We start from the raw sequence: 19744 nt of genomic DNA on the forward strand, positions 1-19744 counted from the left end.
TCTGATTGGTTCTTTTTTATATTTTCCATTTCTTTGTTGACATTCTCACTGACTTCATCCATTTGTCTCCCAAAGTCAGTGAGCATCCTTGACACTCTTTGTTGGAACTCTCTGGCAGGTAGGTTGCTCATTTCTGTTTCACTTAGTTCCTTTTCTGGGGTTTTTTCCTGTTCCCTTACTTGGAGCGTATTCCTTTGCCTCCTCATTTTGCCTCTTTCCCTGTGCTTGTGTCTGTGTATTAGGTAGGTCAGCTACGTCTCCTGCTCTTGGAGAGGTGACCTTATATAAGTGATGTCTTAGGAGGGCTGCAGTGTGCTTCCCTCAGTTCTGAATGTTCCAGGGGTGACCCCTATGTGGGCTACGCGTGTCCTTCTGTTGTGCCATGATTTCTCTCCCTGTAGGTGCCCAGGGAGGCTGAGCTGTGCTCCTGGCCAGCTGTTGTAATGCTCACCTGCTTGCAGTTGTTGTGGGCCCTTCAGTGTCTTTATCGGGTGTGGGGAGCCCCAGTGTAGTTGGCTGCAAGTTCTAATAGCCCACTTGTGTTGCAGTATTTCTTTTAAATGAGTAGGCCCCCAGTGTGGCAGGTTGTTAGGCTCAGGTGCTTACAATTGCTATAAGCCTCCAACCTTTAGGTCTCTTGTGAGTTCTCTGAGGATTGCAGCTGTGTGGGGCTGGCCTCAGGCACGGGAGTACCCAATTGTTTCAGGCTTTGTAAGGTGGGGCAAACCCCCTTGTGGCTCTTTGAGAAGCACAAGTCTTCTGCAGCTGACAAGCCCTGCCGCCCACAGGTCCACACACACAGTCAGCACAGTCCTGCCCCATGTGCAAGCCCCGACCTCCTCAAGTGGACCCAGTTTCTCTAAGGCGGGAGCCCCACACACTCCACCACCGGCCCACACTCTCCACCCGCTCCTTGCAAACGCCCTGCCCCACTGAAGTGGGCCCAGTCGCCAGGCTGCAGAGAATCTGGTCACCAATCTATGTAGGCCCACAAGTTGCCTGAGGGCTTGTTGTTGGTTGAGGCCCGTCCCTAGGTGGGCTGCCTGCCCTGGCTGAGCTGGATTAATTTGGTGCTCTGGTGGGTGGGGCAGACCCTGAGCTAGCAGATCAGAGAGAACTCCAATGGCGTCTGCGAGCATCTGTGTCAGCACTCCCACACCAGGCCACAACAATGGCTGCCGCCAATGTCCCAGTCCCTGGAGAGGTCTCACCTCTCACCGAAATATACTCAGAGCCTATCAGGTGAGTCTCTTTTCACAAAAGCACTGTGGACCTTTCTTTATGGTGATTTTAGGTTGCTTTCTGAAACAGGTGAATTTGTGCATGGGCCCTTTAAGAGCTGGTTTTAATTTCTTTGTGAACCAGCTTTTCTGGGGGTACTCCCCAATGCTTTAGTAACAAGCAAAGTCAGATATTATGCCACTTGTCTCGATTGTGCTGGGTCCTCAAAATGCCCCCGGTGGGGGGCTCCCTGCCTCAGGGCCCCACTCCTCCAGGGAGGCTGCATACCTTTGGGCTGCTCCCAGGTGGCTGTGAAACTGGCGGCTTGTGAAGGTGGCGTTTTTCTCTCCAGAAGGGAATTTCTGCCTCTTCCACCTCAATTAGGATTGTCGTTTGTTGCAGGAGTTCCTCTTATCCAGTTTTCAGTTCTGTCTCAGGGGTAATTTTTCCACGAGTAGTTGTAAGTTGGCTGTGTCCATGGGAAGAGGTGAGTTCAGAGTCTGCTTACGCTGCCATCTTGACTTCTCTCAAGTTCCAACTTCTATTGGTTAAATCTGTGACAGGTTGAGCAACAAAGTAAAAAAAAATGATAGTTATAGATTATAACTCACAGAAGAAAATACATATACATAAGTTCATACTGACATAAATAAATGACTGAAGAAATCAATCAATAAAGACAGAGATGGTACAGCTCCTTTTTATAATAAGATATAATTAATAAATGTAGGTGAAATGATGGAAATAGAAAATCACCATTAGGCAAACCACACAGTAATAATAGTTACAGAGAACTATCATAAATGGATGCTAAAGTTAGTGGTGAAAATATTATGAGAATCAGGATATTTGCATAAACTCAAAATATCTTCCCACAAGATTCTTAAAAATTACCAAGGTGAAAAGAGTAACTTTACAGTGGAGAAATGTGAGAGCCACCATATCAACTAAGTGACGAATGTTAACACCATTGGTAATAAATCATATCAACATCATTTACCACTTGATAGAGAAGGGAACAACATTATTTCTGTGTTTTTCTTGGCAAAAATAAGTAACCTCAGTCTAATCATGAGAAAATGTTACACAGTCAAATTGAGAGGCATTTTACAAAATAAGTGACCAGTAGTTTTCAATAGTGTCAGTGTCACTCACAAAACAGAATTCCTAAGGAAGCTCACAGATTAAAGAATAATGAAACAATAGTTAAATGAAATGTGGGATCCTGAATTAAAAAAGGATATTAGTAGGAAAAATGAAAAAAGAAAAGAACAGCGCTGTAGATTAGTTGATAATACTATATGATGTTAATTTGCTGGTTTTTCATAAATATTCTATGGTTTTATATGATATTAACATCATGAGAGGATGGGGAAGGGAAGTGTCTGTACTCTTTTTATAATTTTTCTTGAGTCTAAATGTATTCCAAAATAAGAATTTTTAAACGGTGTGGGAAAAGATGCACTATTCAAACTCTAATAAAAAGAAATTGGAGTGGCTATATTTATATAAGTAAAGTAGACTTCAAGGAATATTACTAAAGGGGAAATAATGATGAATGGACTAAATTCACCATGAAGACATAATAACACTACATGTGTTTGCACCTAACAATAAAGCTTCAAATTACATGAAGCAAAAACTAATGGTATTGACAGGGAAAATAAACAAATCCACAATTATACTTGGAGTCTATAATAGTCCTCTTTCTGTAATGACTAGAACAAATAGACAGAAAATCACTCAGGATATACAAAAATACTGTCAACCCACTTAACCTAATTGGTATTTATAGAATAACAAATATCAAAAGAACATACATTTTTTTCAAATATGAAATGGAATATTAAACAAGATAAATCATATTCTGACCCATTAAAAATAATTATAAAAGAGGATTATAATCCTACAAAATATGAGCTGTGACCACAATGGAATTTAATGTAGGAAAAAAGGGAACACCCTCAACCTGAAAAAGAGCATGTACGAAACCCTATGGCTAACATCAAATTTAATTATGAAGGGGCCGGTTAAGTGGTTAAGTGTGTGTGCTCCGCTGCTGGTGGCCTGGGTTCGGATCCTGGGCGTGCACCGGCGCATCGCTTGTCAGGCCATGCTGTGGCAGCATCCCATATAAAGTGGAGGAAGATAGGTACAGATGTTAGCCCAGGGCCAGTCTTCTTAAGCAAAAAGAGAAGGATTGGCATGGATATTAGCTCAGGGCTGATCTTCCTCACAAAAAAAAAAAAAAGAAAAGAAAAAAAATTCAATTGTGAATGTTTTCTTCCCAAGATTGGGAGTAAGACAAGGATGTCCTCTTTCAATATTTCTATTCAATATCACATAGATGGTCCTAGCCAGTGTCATAAGGCAAGAAAGAGAAATAAATGGCATATGATTGGAAGGGAAGAAATGAAACTATCTTTATTGGCAGACAATGTGATTGTTGAGTTAGAAAATTCCAAAGGATGTTCACAAAAGCTACCACAACTAATTAGTGACTTGAACAGGGTCACAGAATATAAGCACAATAGGCAAAAGTCAAGTCTATATATTAACAATGAACAATTAGAAAATGAAATTAAAAAGTACCATTTACAATAGCACCAAAAACATAAAATAGTTAGAGACAAATCTATCAAAATATGTGAAATATTTTACACTAAAAAGTATAAAGCTTGATGATAGACATCAAAAGAGACTTGAATAAATGAACAAATATATTGTGTGCATAGATTGGAAAATTGATTATTATTAATAATGTATCAATTATCCCAAAACTGATCTGTTGATTCAGTGCAATCCCAGTCCCAAAGAGGACACAAACTACTTGGTTTCAACACTTATTAGAAAGCAACAGTAATCAAGAGAACATGGTATTAGTGAAGAGACAGACACAATGGATGAGAATGGAACGCCCAGAAATAGACCCATACAAATATGGTCAATTAATTCTTTGACAAATTTCCCCAAGGCAATTTAATGGAGAAAGAATGGTCTTTTAATAAATTGTGCTGGAACAATCTGACATCCATATGCAAAAATGATGAACTTTGACCCATACTTCCCACTCATATATAAAAAGTAACTCAAAATGAATCATAGGACTATATGTAAAAATTAAGCTATAAAATTTCTAGAACATGAGAAAATCTTTGTGACTATAGATTTGGTAAAGATTTTTGGATAGAACACAAAAAACACACACCATGAAAGAAAATAAATTGATAAACTGAACATCAAAATTAAAGGCATCTGCTGTTCTAATTTCACTGTTAAGAAATGAAGACAAGCCGCAGACTGGAAGAAAATATTTGTAAAACATATATCTAAGACCTGGTATCTAAAATATATAAAGAATGTTCATAACTCAATATAAAGTAAATGACACAGACCTCAAATTTGAACACAGATTTATTCAAAGAAGAGCTTTGGATGGCCAATAAGCACATGAAAAGATCATCAACATCATTAATCAATAGGGAAATGCCAATTAAAACCACAATTCGATAACACTATACACCTGTTAGAATTGTGGAAGAAAAGAAGGAAGGAAGGAAAAGGGAAAGAGACAGGGAAAGGGAAAGAAAAAGGGAGGAAACAAAAAAAAGAGAGAAAAAGAAAAAATATAACTGACAGTAACTGGAACTCATCTATTGCTGATGAGAATGCAAAGTAGTATAGACACTCTAGAAAACAGTTTGACAGTTTCTCATAAAACCAAACGTATGTTTACCATATGATCCAGCTATCTCACTCTTAGGTAATTACTAAAGGAAGATGAAGATATTAGTTCTCACAAAAACTTCTATGTGAATATTTGTAGCAGCTTTATTCAGAATTGCCCCGTTATGGAAACAATACAAATGTCCTCAACTGGTGAATGTATAAATACATGTGGTACATCCATGTAACAGACACTACACCACAAAAATGAATGAACCAGTGATCCATACAACAGCATGAATAACTTGCAAAAGCTTTATGATAAGTTATAGAAGCAAGGGAAGAGAAAACCTATAGGGATAAAATCAGATCAGTAATTGACAAGGGGTGGAAGTGGGTTAATAATTGACTAAAAACGAACTTTTTGAGGTGATGGAACTATTCTATGTCTCGATTGTGGTGGCAGCAACATGACTATTTATGGTTGTCCAAATTTATAGAACTGAACACCCAAAAAGGGTGAATTTTACTGTATGTAAATTGTCTCAACAAACCTACTTAAAAAATAATAAAAGATGAGCAAAGATATACTAGATGAATACAAATCAAAAGAAAGCAGGGCCCACCATCAAACCTCTCAAGGTAGAAGTCAGACCAAAAATCATCAAAGAGATAAATAAGTATACTTTATAATCTTAAAGGCTATAGATCACAATAAGCTTAACAGAGTTATTAATATTTATGTGTAGGCTAACACAGCAATAACTCTCATAAAGCATAAAATGCAGGAAATTCAAAGGAAAATATACAGGGACATACTTTATGAAACACAAGAATAACAACAACAAAAACACACACAACCCCCAAACCAACAATCCAGAAAACAAAAACCAAATAGACTGTTCAACTTGAAAATGAAAGAAAAAACTGTTAGGAAACTTTGGGTCAAAAGTGAAAAATAAAATTACAAAATTCTTTCAAGCTAATGATAGAGTATGATATATAAAAATCTATGGGGTGACAGTAGAAAAACCACCAATAAAAATGTAGACTATAAATAGCTATGTAGGTAAAAAAGAAAGCAAGTGAATTAAACACTCAACTCAATAAGCCAGAAAAGGAGTAAACTAAAAGAAAGTCAAAAGAATTAATAAAGATAAAACAGAAGTTAATGAGTTGGAAAACATAAAAACAATAGAACTAATGAATAAATGTAAAAGCTGGTTTCTTTGGGAGAAAAATATACAAAATAGGTAAACCACTAGCTAATACAGTAAAAAAAAAATTGGAACTAAGGGTAGGCAAGCGTTAAAATCCATACTGTGGTAAAATCCTCAAGATAAAAACTACATTTCTACCAAAAAAAAAAAAAATGCAAGGAGAAAACAGGGTTGGGAGTGACTAGAGATTAAATGGGACATATTCACCATTTAAAACACAGGAACTTCATTTGGACACTGTTTTACGCAAGCAACCAAGCAAACAAAAAACTTGGAAAAATGAGAAAAGTGGCGCATGTGAACAAACACTAATCAGAATACTGATCAAATAAATAAGAAATTCTTTATTTTTAGAGATAATAGTATTGAAATTACATTTTAAAATGAGTCCTTGTTTTCTGAGTTAAACACTGAAATATTTATAGATATAGTGATATTGGGTGTTTTTCAAAATGATCTCATACCATGGAGTGAAGAGGGGGAGTGTTATGAGAGGTTCGAGGATTCGATCGGAGACGTAAAAGACACTTTCCACTCCAAACAAATGGACTGAAGGTATATTTTATTATATAGAGGATAGTAAAGGCGACAGTCTGCAAACAGATCCAAATAGGTCAAATATTAAGAGGGAAAAAACATCAGCCCGACTGGAAAGGGAAAACACCCACATCGGCTGAAGAGAAATGACACAAATCAACCGGAAAGAGAAACACCAGGTTGACCGAAAAGAGAACACATCAAATCACTTACTACACATCAAATCACTTACTTCACATCAAATCAGTTACTCACAACATCCACGCCCCACTGTCGGGAGAGCCCTGTCAATCGACGCGGCTGGGCAAGGATCACTCGTCCTGGGCAAGTCGTCCCTTCCACAGGTGGAACTCTCACTAGGGCTCAGTTTCCAGCAGTTTTTATACCATCAGTAATTTTCAGAGTAAGCAATTACAGAGTTTGCAGAGCAAGCATTTAGCGTTTCCATGCACAAAATGGTTATCAGTGGCGTACATGCACTGAGCCCCCTGGCCAACGTCCCAGCCTAGTAATTGTGTACGTGCATTGTTCTCTTTGGTTATCGTCTCAGCCCCGGCATAGATGGCCAGTCCATTCCGGGCTACGACACTCCAAGAGCCTTGAAATGTTACAACTTGCAACTCTCTCCGTGGGAGAAAGGCCAGTTCCCGGGAAAAGGCCAATTCCCATCACACAGAGAGCAGCTTTGTATTTCTTTTTTGTGCTGGTGGCTGTAGGTCAATGGAGCGGCCAAACATGGCTGTACTCATGTCAAGACAGGGAGGCAAGTGGAATTGCAGATGAAACCAGAATTCCTGAGTCGATAAAATTGTTGACACTAGATGCTAGCTTGGAGGGCTAGTGGTTAGGATTCAGCTCTCTCACAGCTATGGCCTGGATTCATTTCCAGGTCAGGGAACCACACCACCCGTCTGTTTGTTGTCATGCTATGGCGGCTTTGTGTCGCTGTGATGCTGAAATCTATGCCACTGGTATTTCAAATACCAGCAGGGTTGCCCATAATGAACAGGTTTTGGCGGAGCTTCTAGGCTAAGATAGACTAAGAATAAGGACCTGGCCACCCACTTCCGAAAAACTTGTCCATGAAAACCCTATGAATAGCAGCAGAGCATTGTCTAATATAATGTCACAAAGTGAGAGGATGGCACAAAAAGACCGGGCAAGGGTTCTGTTCTGCTGTATACAGGGTCTCTAGGAGTCAGAATAGACTGGACGTTACTAACAAAAAAGATTGATAGCTACATGTGGGTTCATTATATTCATCGCTCTACTTTTGCATATACTTAATAATTTCCATAGTAAGTTAACGGTTTTACAGAATTTAAGGCTATTACTCTACCAGTTTGAGCATTCTGTGTGAATATGGCAGAATTGGAATGTTCACCAATTTGGGAGGCAGAAAATACAGATGCGTCCACAACTAGTCTTATGCCTAAAAGGAGGGTTGACCATATTCAACAACATAGATAAAGCTCATAAGCCTAATATTGAGCAAAATAAATTGTACACAGGGCATATACTCTGTGATTCCATTTATATAAACTTCAAAACAGACAAAGTGAACTTATGGCTTAAAAGTGGTTATTCTTTTGGGGTGGGGTAGTGACCAGGACAGTAGTTCACAAAGGGCTACTGAGGTGCTGGTAATTTTCTCTTTCTTGCTGTTGCACAGGCAGGCTAAATTTGTGGCAATTCATTGAGTTATATACTGATGATTAGTGTATTTGTCTGTATACATGTTATACTTCAATAAAAGGTAAAAAAAATGGCAGAGGTGGGAACAGGTGTTCTAAGCTTTCTCATAGCCCCCCCTTGACATTGATATTATCTAATCATAATTAATTACCTCATTTGAAACAGATTCAATGAACAGGTCCCCCTCTGCCTTTAATAACACCATTTAAAAGCAGCCTAGCATCATTTTTGGCAAATTGTTTCTAATTGGAACTTTGCAAGCTTATTGAAATAATGCAAAATTTATCTTTCTGAGAAATTTATGTAATCAAATTGGTGGATATACTTGAGAAAATAATTTACACAATGAATTTGTTATTTCCATCTTCCCAAGATAGAGGGAAACAATGAATACATTCTGCGTTTAACGGGACTTGAAGCCTTAGAAGAAAAATTGAGCAAGAATCTTATTGAACTGGAAATACAGTATGGAGGGGAAAATTGTGAGGCCCAAAATTCCTGTCCTCAACAGGTGAAACTGTAATCAGATGAGAAAGGAGAAGTTTAAAAATTCCCTATTTATTTATTTATTAAAGATTTTATTTATTTATTTTTTTCCCCCCAAAGCCCCAGTAGATAGTTGTATGTCATAGCTGCACATTCTTCTAGTTGCTGTATGTGGGACATGGCCTCAGCATGGCCAGAGAAGCGGTGTGTCGGTGTGCGCCCGGGATCCGAACCCGGGCCACCAGCAGCAGAGCGCACGCACTTAACCGCTAAGCCACGGGGCCGGCCCTAAAAATTCCCTATTTAGAAAGCAAAATTGGCATCTAATCAGTAAGGTCAATAGATTTTTAGAAGAGACCTATGTGAAACAAACAGAAACTCTTAAACAGCGATCGTCCTCTTAAAAAACAAAAACTACAATATTCAGACCAGATTATATTTGTACCTCCTCCAAACTTTAGGTTTGTAAAGAAAACCTGTGCCTGATGTCACCTCAGATTTGCAACCAGGCAGCACCATGAAAACATACTGATTTATTACAGTTAAAAACTTTCTCTCTATCAAATGATGACAGTGATCTCAGACCTGAGAAGTAAACGACACGAGGAGTATTGTCAGAAAAGGTTATTAACTCAGATTCAGTCATTCAAGAAATTTGATAGTGAATCAGACTTCCCTGAGTTTCTAGCATATTTTCACTTTCAATCCTGTTGTTTGACTAAATGTAATTTTCACTTTTTGGTATCTGATTAGTTTATGTTCTTTATTATTTCCCCCTGGAAAAATCTTGCAGTTTATTGAAAATCAGAGCCAATTAAGTTATTAAAGTTTTCAAAAATAGATCTAAGAGACCATGGATTTATTTTTAATTTTTTTGCCGTTTAACCTAGAAACATTTTTGATCACCCTATGTGATAGTGATACTTTTCCTATTACTGAATACATTCCTATTTGTTTACATATTTTAAAATTCTGTTAGATCCCTATCTTTCCCCACTTTTGTGTCTGTCATTGCTATTACTTCTTCATTGAGGAGAAATAATTCAATCAAATGCTTGCTTTTCATCTTTTCCCTGATTTGCAGCTCATAATAGTATAGGAAACTCTCTCTTAATGTTTTTCCTATGTCTGTCACCTTTTGTATTTATGACTGAAGCTGGAAATCACAAGCAATTTTATGTCCTTACATACTGCTGACTATCCACCTCTGCTCAACACAATGACATCCCTATTGTCTCACATTTCACTTCCAAGACATCTCCAGAATCAGGGGTATACGGGAGGAGTGGCTTCAGGAGGGCAGGAAACAATATTTATCGAGTGTCTATGAGTTAGGCCATGTGATGGGCATTTTATACCTGGCATCTCATTTCATCCTTATAGCCTCAGTATTTCACAGAAGAGAACACTACAGCTCAGAGAGATTAAGTAAGCTGTCCAAGATCAAACTCAAGTTTATCTCACTCCAAAGCCAAGGGGTGCAAGAATCTTAAATGAGAAAAAGCAAGAGAATTCTAGACACTCATAAATGATTTCTGAACCTGGTCAACCCGGCCTTTCCTATCCTTATGTTCTTTGACAACCGGTGCTTTGGGAGACTGTTGAGGGTAGCAGATGGGTAGTTACAGAATTATCAATTCCATTTTGGGAATTACAAAATAACGAAGTTACCTAATTACAAAGTAGGGAAGGAAGAGAATCTTTGTGAACACCTCTCCTTCAGAAATATGGTCTCCTAACCACATTTTCTTTCTTTCTTCCTAGCCATCTTTAGCAACTATTATCTGAACTAAAAATCTTAGCGCTAGTCTAGTTCAAGTATATATTTGTCTTGTATCATCAAAAACAAAAAGTTCTTTGAAGACAACTGTCTTGATAAATATTTTTGTTTAGTATCCTCAAATTCCCAAGAGGAGAGTTAATTGAATAGAATTGAGTTTTGTTGAACTAAATTGTCCCAGGTTTCAACCTCTGTTCTGATTTTAACCTGCTTCTATAGTCTCTGTTGTGGGCTGCAGCAACATTGTTTTATAGAGTTGTTCTTTTACTGAGTTGATGTTATGCTGGAAGCAGTTGTAATGTCTGCAGGGATAAGGCACCACTTTCCTGCAGCTTTTGGAAGGTGTAGACACAGTTCAAGAGGAAATATTTTAAAATTAAAACTTTTGGCTTGCCAATGCAAGTTCTTCATAATCTGACTCTTTTTGTCAAAAACTCTGAAGGTTCTGAGATATTATCCCGTGTGTGTGTGTGTACATACATGAGTATTGCATATATATATATATTATATATATGTATATATTTGATCTTTTGAAATGAGATGGAAAGGATCCTGGGTTCTCACTCATTCTAAGCTTTTGGAATGTAAATACATCATTCCAAGGAACAAGTCAGCCCTGGGGTCTACAGTCTTATGACATAAAGATACATCCAAGATCTGGGCTTCATCCCTTTTGAATTATAAATTCCTAGGGAGAGAGTCTTCTTGGTACCTTGACTGCTTAACCTGGGGGCCTAATCCAGGCTCTAATCATTTGGCTGTCTAGGGGGTAAAAGAGAAGTTTTATCATATTTTTGGATCAGAGCAATTAACTACAAATAAGTGCAGATTTAATCCTCATGGTATGTGGAAAGTAAAAATGTTTCTAGAGAAAGTGAAACAAACATTTTTATATTTCCGTATCTCAGGAGGTTAGGGCTTTTTACAGGATCACTGAGAAAGCCAGGGAAATTTTGTTTCCCCACGTGCTCTTTCTAGTCCACTACTACTAGCACTCAAGTTTCCCCTTCATAGATAGCCTGTTTTGCCAATGGAACTATTCTCTGGACCTGGTGTATGTCTCAGAATTTCGCACTTCTGCAGCTTTGCTTATGGTATTCCCTCTACGTAGAATGCCCTGCTCAGTTCCATGGGTCCTAATGCTTCCAAAGACTTCAACACACAACTCAAATACTGTCTCCCCCTTGGAATATGGCAGATTCCCTAACTGAATATCTTCTCTTCCTTCTGTGAATGACCATCTCATACTCTGGCCCTCTTTTATGGCATTTAATCATGTTCTATCTTGTATTATAGCTGTTTAGATATCTGTCATTTTCCCTGATAGACTGTACACTCAATTGAAGCAAGGCTTATGGTTCTGATTTAAGGTAATACTGAATATTACCTTTTTTTCTGAGCTGAAGATGTCTCATTTACAAATTTATTTTATCCTGTGACCTATTATGTTTGCCTTCCTTAATATCATACAAACCTAGTATTTCTATTAGAGGATAAGTTTTTTAATTTGGAAAGTATGTTAATTTAGGTTACTAATTCTTACTTTATCACAAGCTGTCTAAGAGCTAGACTTCGTAGAGTAGGGACATAGCATCTGCAGTCAGAGCATGGCAGCCATGACCACCATCACGTGTGTACTTCTAACTAGAGTTCTTATGTTAATAGCTTCTTGAAACCACATTAGAGACAAATTTATGTGCCATACTTAATATAATATTACTATAATAATTATTTAAATAATATTTATATTTTATTATTTAAATAATAAAATATAATAATTAATTACGGTGCTTGTATTAATATACTTATAATTCCTGGCACATTGAAATATGTTTTAATAAATATTAAATGAATAAAAACAAAATTTGGTTTTATTGTTAATATTACCTTGGAATCACTTGTAACAACATTATCAATCATTTTTGAGAGAACTCAACATTTTATGGGGTCCAATTAAGTGTAAGATTATAACAAGAGTAAGGATTTGAAAAAATTTTTTTCTTTGTATTATTTTGATTCTTAGTTGTTCATTTTGAATGCTGTTGAGATTAGTGGGCTGATATTAGCAGCCAATATTTAATTTCATCATAGAATATAAGCTGAACTTGAACTTTCCACTTTCATATCACTGCTAGAGATTTTAATTTGGCCTTACTTTTGAGGGAGAGTTAGTAGTGGGTATGCTCTTCTCGGTATCTACATTTGGCTCTCTGCTCTACTTCTTTTCTACTCTTATTGCAATTATACTCCTAAAATGCTGGATTATAGACTATTTGGAAAGTATGAAACTGGATTTCTAAATATGTGACAGTGAGAAAACAACATTCTTTGGCAAAACTGAGGGGGATGGAAGTGGGACTGTGTGACTGTAAGGCCTGATCATTGTGAAGAACGTTAACACTACTTTTATACCAACCACTAAATGTGTGGTACTAGACAACCTGGTTTCCTGTTAGAATTTTCATAGATAAAATTTCAAAATTCAACCCTATAACTATTTGGGGGATTTTTGGAAAAGCTTTTGTCCCCCTCTGAGTTAGAGGAAAAATCTGTACTAATGAGATCAACTAGAGTTTAAAAATTTGAGGTAGGGTTATTTGCATCAGAAACACATGATTACATTTCTTTTGAAATAAATGAGCTTAAAAATTATAGAACAATGCTTTTAAAAATTGTTTTCTGATATGCCAAAACCATCAAATATTTGAAAAAATAAATCACTGTACTTTCTCTGTGAATTCTAAAATAATCATATTAATGATAATACTTATTTTTAATAAAAAGTATTCCTACTGCAGATTTTTCATAGCTGTGAAGTTTAAAGATATGTTACACATAATTTCTGACCAATTTGAAAAATTCAACACCTCTCTGTGCGTATGAGAAACATACTTGACTTGTATAAATATACCTTATGACTTGACTTTCTTTCCATTCTTCTTATTGCTTTGTTGGTTCATGCATTAGCAGCTGTGATGATATAGCAACAATAAGCATGACACATGTACCTGTTAGAAGAGAAAATCATTTGTGATTTGCCACTCTGAGTAGGTTGAATTATATTGTTCTCTTGTATTATTCAAGAGAAGGAGTTTTTGGAAGTGTTCTGGTATGTGTAGAGATCAGAACACTGAAACAACAATCTTAGATGAAGCTTATTTACATTGGGACTCTCAAATGCTTGCATATATATGTCCTATCTTTTAGAAGTCGTCTTGGAGACAATGTGACTCTTCATTGTCTAATGAATATTTACTTTAGATTATGATTAAACTTTCTTCTTTTCTGCTTAAAAGAAGCAAACAACAACAGCAACAACTTTGTTGATTCTTTGAAATGGAAAACCTTGATGGATTCACATGAAGTGTTTTCCCCCTAGAATATATTTTATGCAGAGTCTGAGGCAACTGAACCAAGCCATTTCTGAGGAGAGTATTACAGCTAGATGATGGTAATCAAGTTTGTCCATAGTTCTCCTATCCTGTGATTTTTGTCTTAAAATATTTTTAGAATCTTCTCTCTCCTCTCTATTTAACTCTCATCTATTCTAGGTTGTTCCTCATTCCCTCCAGCTGGATTACCACAAGTCATTCTTAATTTATCTCCCTGAAGCCATGATCCTTTTCATTTACCCTGTAATTTCTAATTTACCATTCTCAAATATGTTATCCATTCAAATATTTGTCTGTTCTTTGTTGTTTAATGACTCACTAATTTTTCATATATCAAACTTTTACTGAATACCTTCTAAATGTCATAAATTCTGCTGGAGAACTGAGTTTATAATTCAGTTGCTACTTTCATGAGCTAATTAGTAATTCTTTATTCTACTCAAATCTTAAGTAGCTACCCAGTTTTCCTAATGCATCAAGTCAATCAAAATGCTTCCATTTCTATCAAAGTTCTCTACACTATAGCCCCTTGAGTCTACCAAATTGAGTCAGTCATAAGACATATGCTTATTAAACAACTATGACATTCAAGGTATTGTGCTCTCTGATATTCTTTCTCAATATCACTCAATATATTTCCTATAGAGTTGCCACATAAAATACAGGGATGCCTAGTTAGTTTGAATTTCAGATAAACAACAAATAAATTTTTAGTATAAGAATGTCCATGCAATATTTAGGACATAGTTAAATACTAAAAATATTCATTATTTATATGGTAATAAAATTTAACTGGGCCTCCTGTGTTTTTGTTTGCTATATCTGGCAAAGAACATTTTGGAACTTTATCCTTTCCTCTAGTGAGATTGAGTGCTTCTCTCTAGATTTCTTGGTAATAATATAATATTCTTAAATTATTAATAATAATATAATATTCTTATATTATTAATAATAATATAATATTCTTACATATTAACTAAGTTAATCCTCAAAACTACCCAGTGATGTAAGAACCAGTGTTATTCCCATTTTAGAAATGAAGGGTTGAGATGCAGAGGTCAAGGAACTTGCCCCAAATCACTCAGCTAGTAAGCAGCAGTTCTGACTAGGAGCCGGCAACTCCAGAGCCTGGAATCTTAATCATTACATATTACGTCTTCTGTACAGCAATGCCCTTTTCCTGATGCCTAAGTTTGCTCCAGAAAATAACACTTGAGAGTGACACCTGATATATGACGCTCTTATAATCATTCATTCTTAGAAATGTAAGTATATTTTAAAAGTTTCAGCATATCTGGGGCTGGCCCGGTGGTGCAAGCGGTTAAGTGCGCACTCTCTGCTGCGGCGGCCTGAGGTTCGCCGGTTCGGATTCCAGGCGCGCACCGACGCACCGCTTGTCAAGCCATGCTGTGGCGACGTCCCATATAAAGTGGAGGAAGATGGGCATGGATGTTAGCCCAGGGCCAGTCTTCCTCAGCAAAAAGAGGAGGATTGGCAGATGTTAGCTCAGGGCCGATCTTCCTCACACACACAAAAAAGAAGTATCAGCATATTTATTTTGCCTAGGCATTTCTAGACCCCGAGGGTATGGACACCACAAATATTTTTAGGTACCTCTGTTGCCTGATGACTCTGGAACTAAAGCAATGCTGACCTATAAGAAGGAGATTGGCTTATTCCCACGACCTTCTCTCCAGACACTGAGGCATCAGGACCTGCATTCATTCTGTGTCCTGCAGTTACACCTTCTGAGACCCACTGAGAGAAATTCCATTCCTCCTTCCTCTGTAAAATTGGGCTAAACCCCTCACAGATCCACACATAGAGTATCAATTCACCCTTCTGTACTTTTGGTCTGTGCCAAATTCTTCTGCAATGGTCAGAGACTGTTTCCTTATCTCCCTCATTTTGGCTAAGGATCCTTACCTTTCTTCTCCACTGGGGTCCTTGACGAGGCAATAATAAAGCTTGTTATACATAATCCATCTCTGTTAATCTGTGTCTCCCTACAAAGGTGTTATGGGCTGAATTGTGTCCTCCTTAAATTCATATGTTGAAGTTCTAACTCTCAGTACCTCAGAATCTAACCGTATTTGAAGGTAAGGTCTTTAAAGAGGTGATTAAGTTAAAATGAGGTCTTTAGGGTAGGCCATAATCCAATATGACTGGGGCCCTTATAAGAAGAGGAAATTTGGACACACGAAGAGACACCAGATACATGCATCAACAAAGAGACAGCCAAGTGAACATGCAAGAAGGCAGCCATCTGCAAGCCAAGGAGAGAGGCCTCAGAAGAAACCAAACCTGCTGACATTTTGATCTTTAACTATTAGCCTCCAGAACTATGATAAAGTAAATTTCTGTTGTTTAAAGCACTCAGTCTGTGGTGTTTTGTTATGGCAACCCTAGAAAATGAATGAAGTCTCATTGATTTAGGGACAAAAAAAAAGAACTTGATACTAATTCTACCTCTGAAAATAGACATCAAACTCATACAGATTAATGCTTCTATGAACATGTCATTTCCATTTGAATCCATAAGGTTTAAACTATTCAAAATTTAGTTGTCCTAATACATGCTGCTGATTGATTGCCTGATTGGTTTGTGAGAGGAGGCTGGAAGGGGTAACAATCCACTATCTTCCTGGCAACACATCTTCCCACATCATCCCTTCTGTGGAACTCTGTGCTGTATTGATGGAGAGGCTAAACATTCATGTACTCAAATAAATGATACCATAATGACCATCTAGGTCATTTAAGCTTGACCCAGGAAAGACATTTTTAAGGCTTTGATCTAAAATTCCCTGTCCACATGTGAGAACTTTGGGTAGTAGAAATAACATTTGACAAGAGGCTATAGAATCTGGGTTCTAGTACTCGTTCTATTCCGTAATGAAAAGAAACCATAACAGCAATTTAATGTTTCCAAGTATGAGTCTTCAGAGTTCTAATAAGGACAATTGTGGAAGCTTTACTTGCCTCATAGGATTGGTGGAAGAACCAAATAAAGCAACATGGATATACTTTGAAACATTTGCTTCCTCGAACTTAAAACAATATGAGTTCTCTTCCTTCTCTCCCTTCAAATTTTGCTATCTTTCCCATTTTTCTATAACTTTGTAGTGACCGTTGGATAATATGTTAGACTAGCTTGATTGTTAATGCTCTATTATATTGTACATACAGACAATATTTTGTTTTTAGCAGATCTTTTAAATTTTCTAATCAAAAACAGTAAAAGGGCTTTGTTGATGTTCTAAAGTCACTTTACTTTGGTGGCAGCTGTTATATCTTAGAGTTTGTTGTCAGGATTCAACTGTTTTTCTAGCAGCAGGGCATAGTAATATTGGCAATAATAGCTAACATTTATTGAACAATTATGAACCAGGAGATAAGCTTAGACCTTTACATAAATTGTGTCACTTAATACTCTCAACAACTGTATGAGGTATATATCATTATCATCCCTATTTTAAATATGGGAAAACTGAAGACTCAAATGTTGAGTCAAAGTCACATATATGAGTCACATTGCTCAAAGTCACATAACTAGTAATTGTGGAGCCAGGATTTGAATGCTGGTGGTCTGACTCTATGATCGTAACCATGGCTTTATGTTGGAGGAATAGAAGTTTGCCAGAAAATCAAAATGGTAAAGCATCCCAGGCAGAAGAGAGAGTGAACAACAACGAGATGCATTTTGAGCATTGGTTCTTCCACCCCCTGTGCATTATTGTATCCTCAGCATATGGCATACTGCCTGGCACAGAGTACGTATTTAATAGATATTTATTAATTTAATGATTAAGAAGCAGAGACTTGGAGTGTCCAGGAACTGCAAGGAGATTGACATACCTGGAACTTAGAATATGGTTGGGAAAATAGCAAGAAGTTTGTATATGCTAATAAGTGGATAAAGATTTCTGGATGAAATAGTGTATGAAGCCAGTCCATTCATTCATTCATTCATGCTTTAAAAATTTATTGACCACCTGCCTTATATGAAATATTTAGGAATCAGAGATATATAAATAACTGAGCTAGAATCCCTTCCATGCAGAGGTACACTTTAAATATTTCAAGCCAGAGCTTTGGAGAAGATAGACACAAAAATTACTGTGTTTATTGCTAGTATTTCTAAAAATAAAGGGTAGTAAACTGATACCTAGAAAATAAAGTCAAGCAATTTTCTCTGTTGACATATTATCAGCATTTTAAATAAGGGCATTTTACTGTCTTTTATACCAATAAAATCACCATTATTTTTTTATAATATTTGCATGTCAGAAATCAGTATCTTTTTAATAAGATAAGTGAATAGAATTCACTATCATTTGATGATAATGTACATACATACATATAAGTCAATAGATTTCAAAATTGAAATGTGATTTTTTTGCCCAATCAGTAATAATGTCTTATCACGATAAAAGTGTCGATGAGATTTAAGTCTATAATAGAAAGAAAACACATAGCAATAAACAACTAGTAATATTTTTTGTGTATACAAAAACAACAATCAATTTCATGTTTGGGGCTAAATATTAGGTAGAAAGCAGTACATCCTTGATGAAAATACAAAAATAAGAGAAGAATAAAGTGGAATAAAATAAAGAGAAACCTATGTTAATAAAAGTGAATTCTATTGTCACATGTGTTGTCTGTTTTAGTGACTAATTATTCATTTGTTGTGCATTACATTGAATAAACCATCACTGGTGCTTTTCTAGCATTTAATCTTGTATTTATCAATGTAATACCTGCACGAAATGGTTGTCATAGAATGGGTTTCCTGGGAAGCAGATTCTGAGACAGAGCTTAGTTATAGATTGTTTATTACTGAGCACTCTTGGGATTAACCCTTGTGGAAGGGAATGGAAGAAAGCAGAAACATGTAGAAGGAGAAGTCAAGCTATGATGGAGACCCAATGACAGTATCAGCTGACCCTAAAGAGCTAGAATCGCCCTTAAGAGTTATCTGTCCCAAGCTGGGTTGAAATGACCAAGCCCAACTTCAGAATCAGTCAATCATTAAATGTGGGCTGCCTAGGAAGCTGCATCACTTTGAGAGAAATGGCTTTCTGCAGCTGAGACAATTGCCAAAAGGACTGATAGCCGAAGGCAACCAGGACAAAAAGTCTGTCCCTGAAGGGGCCGCACATCAGTTCCCACCACAGTGGCCTATTGGATAGTACAAACAGCATTTCAGGAAAAGGAATGGTCCTTCTCCACCGCCCCTCCCTATCACTAGCACTATTACCCACAAGCAACCTTGCTCTACGATTTCTGTTTTGGTATTTTCAGTGGTTACTTCCCAAGTTCTAGATTATGTATGTTTAACCTCTATTTCTTCAGTCACCGTCAGATTCAATGCTTTTAAGCATGGATTTGTGTTGGAGGGATAAATATTTGCCAGAAAATAAAAAATAAAAATAATACAATATTCTAGGCAGAGGAGAGAGGGTGAGCATCAGTGAGATGCATTTCAAGCATCAGTGTTCCTTTCCCCCTCCTATGTGCATTATGGTGTCCTCAGCACCTGGCATAGTGCCTGGCACAGATTAGATATTTAATAAACATTTATTGACTCCTTCTCTGAAAGATGAGGCTTTGGCTCACTTTTTCTCCTCCTCCCTTCTAATATTTATAGTTTAGTTATTTTAAATTCTTCTATTGATCTCCTCTGCAATTCTAATGCTATGTTTATATTCTGTTTTTTGTGTGTGTGCTACCAACTACCAACA

This window comes from Diceros bicornis, chromosome 3 (genome assembly GCF_020826845.1).
Source record: "Diceros bicornis minor isolate mBicDic1 chromosome 3, mDicBic1.mat.cur, whole genome shotgun sequence".
In the NCBI taxonomy this organism is placed as follows: Eukaryota; Metazoa; Chordata; class Mammalia; order Perissodactyla; family Rhinocerotidae; genus Diceros; species Diceros bicornis.